The sequence below is a fragment of the Nematolebias whitei genome, chromosome 18 (genome assembly GCF_014905685.2).
Source record: "Nematolebias whitei isolate Nwh7 chromosome 18, NemWhi1, whole genome shotgun sequence".
Lineage (NCBI taxonomy): Eukaryota > Metazoa > Chordata > Actinopteri > Cyprinodontiformes > Rivulidae > Nematolebias > Nematolebias whitei.
Window position 1 is genome coordinate 9,548,420 of NC_056515.1, and position 4,250 is coordinate 9,552,669.

General features: G+C 40.7%; 1 protein-coding gene across 3 annotated transcripts in view; it reads left to right on the forward strand.

The window, feature by feature from the left end:
* Positions 1-4,250, forward strand: part of LOC119425154 (unconventional myosin-XVIIIb) — a 281,445-nt gene that overhangs the window by 220,539 nt on the left and 56,656 nt on the right. The gene's annotated exons all lie outside the window — the stretch shown is intronic.

A 4,250-nucleotide genomic window follows, 5' to 3' on the forward strand; every position in this document is an offset into this window, starting at 1 on the left:
GAACAGAGTGATAAATAAAAGGAAAAACAGAGTGTAAACTGTGACAGGTATGTCACTGAAGGTTTTGAATAGGGAATGTTTGGAGTTATCCAGACAAGTGTTTTTCTTAACTGGAATTGAACAGGAAATGCAAGTAAACCTTGATGTTTTTAATGCAAGATGTTCAAGTGAGTAGAATTACACTGTGTATAAGATATGTAGATTTTTGTTGTTGTTGTTTTTCTTGCTTTTCTGAGGCAGTGCAGAGTGAAAAATCCTAATATCCTGAGAAAGCAAGTTAATTCACCACCAGACATAATGGCAGAGCCAAGGGGTGACCAATGGTGGCCATGGCCATCATAGTTTGTTATTTGGCCTCCTCACCAGTCCCCCTGGTCATCTGAGGAAACTATACTTTTAAGCTTTGTAAAACTAGACAGTACAGTTTCCACAAATGACAGAGGTAGTCACTTTACATATACTAGAAGATGTGAATGCAGCATAGCATTGCTATGTATCCCTACTGACACTATCAGAATCAGAATAAACTTTATTGGCCTTGCATCGAGATACAACGCAAATATGTACATACAGTCATCCGAAAGATGGGTGGAGTGCACCAAGCTGCAACTATAGAAAGCGTGGCCTTCTTATCTTTATCAGATAATAATCTTAGAATAGAAAAGGGGGAGAAACATGAGGATAGATAGTGGTAATACAAAAAAAAGATCTTTCACATCTTGTCTATCAGGACACGATTTGAGACATCAAAAAATCACTACCAGCAAGCACAATTAAAACATGATTACATTTGCATTTGACATCAAGGTGTTGAGATTTGTCCATGAGCGTTTTTTCAGATCAGCCACAGTTTCTAAAGATGTTGTTTCAGCCAGCAGTTCTGATAAGCTTGCACAGAAAGTTCTCGGGGGGTGAGGTGGGGGTGGGGGGGTGCAGGTGTAATAGATAAAGCTTTTGTCCTTGGTTACTAATGACCCAGGAGAAATTTGATAGTCGGCCCGTCTCCGAGGTCATCGGGAGTCAGATTTAGATAAGCTTGATTCTTGTTTTTCTTCTTGCATTTAAAAAGTGATTAAGGTATTTATGCAAGAAAGGCATTTACCAGGACATTTTTCATTCACTGAATTCCTCAAACGGAGGTGCAAAATGAAAAATTAGAAACTTTTTAAAAAAGATACAGTTCAGATATTCACAGAGTTGATAAGTTTACTCATTTGCTGGAAAGATAATACACGTTTAATTGCTAGATCACTAAATAAGAGTAAATATATCAGGAAAAGGAAACTTTTATGATTTGTTTTTACCACCTGAAACACTACATCTTCCTATTTAATTTTTAAATAGAAGATAATGGCAGGAGAAGTGGAGCATAACAGTTTTCCTGTTTCACCCAACCTGAGTTAATGAGTAACTGTTAAAATAGCGAATTTCTGGAAGTGAACGGTTTAAAAAAAAAAAGCGTTTTTAAACTGATGTTGCTGTGAGACTTTTTAGAAAATTGCAGGTTTATTAAGTTCAGTGCTTTAGAGTAAAAAACACTGAGAAGCTTGGTAATCTAGTATCTGTTAAAAATTAAGCACATTAAAAAGTAACACTGCAGAGAAGCATTTACTTAAATATTCATGAATTGGGGTAAAACCTATGACAGGTGCCCATTCCTCTGAATAAGTTGACTTATAACAGTACTTTTGTGTAAACCCAGAGCTGAAAAGTAGTGTGAAACTCAATGACACTTGAATACAAATATTTACCTGTAAAATATCTGAAGCTGGCAACTGTTTTAACCAGATAAAGTGCTACACAGTGGATAACCATGACAGGTGTGATAGAAAAAGATTTTGATCCTTATGAGATGAAGGACTGTTTAGAGAAAGCGTTAGCACTGCTGACAGAATCCTTACATCCATATGATAAACAGGTGGACAGCATGAATCCAAAAGAGTTATTGGACGATCTGATGGAGGTTGCAGAGAGTGTGACCTCTACAGAAATTACAAAGTCAAGTTATAATCAGCTGGCTAAAATTGCAATTTTGCTGAAAGAATCATTCTATACGGTGGTTGAGAAAGCTGATGACCTTGCAATAAGGTTAAACAGTGAAAAAGAGGTGGTTCAGGAAATTGAAGAACACTTCCTTCAATTTAAAAGTGAACACGAAGTCCTCACAAAAAAACATTCTGAACAGATGTTTCAATCACAACAAGATGCACGTGCAGAAGTTGATTCACTGAACAGCAAAATACAGTTACTTAATGCATCACTATCTGAAGCCAGGGATGCTAAAGAGCTGTTGTCCAGAGAATACTTTGCATTAAGACGGGATCACGTTGTGACAGTGTCACAAGTTTCCCGCTGCAAAGCTGAGTTAGATGTGCTTAAAGCACAACTTGACGAATGCAGAATGGTAAAAAAGGCATTTCTCCAACAATGTGTGCGTTTACAAGGTGAATGTCGAACATCACAGGAACGCCTGAAAGCTTGTGAGGAGAAACTGGCCGCGGCAACAAATAAAAGTTCTGACGTGGGGCGAGTTTGTCTGGAACTCAGAGAAGACCGTGGACAGAGTCCAGGTCATCTGCCAACACCTCAGAAAGATTTTGGTGCACCTCTTGCTCTTAATCCCATTCTGCCACTTCCACATATGTGTGGAGAAACACCTCCACCCTCATCTCGGGTGATAGGGACAGACCTGAACAGGTCTCCTCTACCAAACATGCAACAGAGTGCATGGAAACTTCCTCTTTCAATAGATGTTCTGCTAAAACTCTCAAAATATGTACAACGCTTTGTACCTGGACCGATGGGTTCAACTGGAACAAAAGCAAACAAAAGACTGAAAGGTTATCCTAATGCTACGGTTGAGGATAAGATCAGTCTGATAAGGCTCACTTCGGACAGAGAGGTGTTCACCTTCATCGAGCGTCTACCTGATGCAACGAGAAAGGATTACAACCTTCTGTGTGAAGCTTTGATCAGAGAGTACGACCCCTGCACGGGACCTGCTGGTTTCCCAGCTGCTGACAAGGTCACGCAGGGCAAGCATGAACATCCAAAAGTCTATTACAAAAGAATCTTCCAAGCTTATTTTGGTTACAGAAATGAAACCGGAATGGAGGAAGAAGGTTTTAAATTTGTTTTTAGCAAAAATCTCCACACTGATTTTAAAAGATCAGTACAAATGATGGCAAATTTCAGAGAAAAATCCATCAATGAGATTAAACAGTGTGCTGTGAATGTGTTTGAGGCATGTTCTCATGCTAAGACGCCCATAGAAGTGTTTCCTGGTGTAAAGGTTAAACCCCTCTATCTAGAACTGGAAGGACGGTGTGCATTGACCCCTCCTCCTAAAACAGGCGAGAAAAAGCAGTATTTTCAAACTAACAAACCGCGTAATGAAGGTGCACATTGGGACAAAAAAGCTCCTCTTTCAGAGGATGAACGTGATTATCGTAAATGGGATGTGCGTAGGACGCAAAGATATGGGATTCAAGAGGACCCATATTATCAGGGGAAGTCCGAAAGGGAACCCCCAAAAGACGTACCTAACCCTCCCCCACCTCGGACGAAACGAACCGAGGCGATAAAATCACAAAAGTTCCAGAAACAAGGCCCTACACCTCTGAGCTCGGAAGAGACAGAGAAAATACGCAGGTTTTTAGAAACTTTGATACACGCTGAAATGGGAAACCAACCTGGAACACTGTGTAGTGATGTGATCGCTACTAAATCTGAAGGCGCGAATGACAACATTACAGATGTCGGTGGACCACACCAAGACATTGCTGTTGTTGCCTCCACCAACCCCTCATAGGACGAAGGGGGGGTAAACTCACACACAAACGATGATGAGTCATCGCAAGCTGAACACTCAGAACCTGATTTTCATGATCTTGAACTAGGCATTCCATTTCTGGGAGGACTCCCAGATAACCTGGTACCGAGTCAAGAAGCTGGGCCAGTATGTTTCACAAAACCAACACAGGCCACAGCTCTTTTCTCAACCAATGACGTCGACCAAGGACCTCAAACTTATGGTGTCTTACCCATAGACAGGTCCGACGACTCAGAAAGGGATTCGTTGGAGCTCCCCAAGGAGCAAGAACCCTTAACAGTCTCATCACAGATTGAACAGGTGGTCGCTCAAGCCGACACTCTGACATCTGATGAAGAAAGAGACAAACTTCGCCAAGTTCTTTTAAAATGTGAAAAGTCATTTTCAACTGACCCAGACATCATCCAACTTCAGAAGT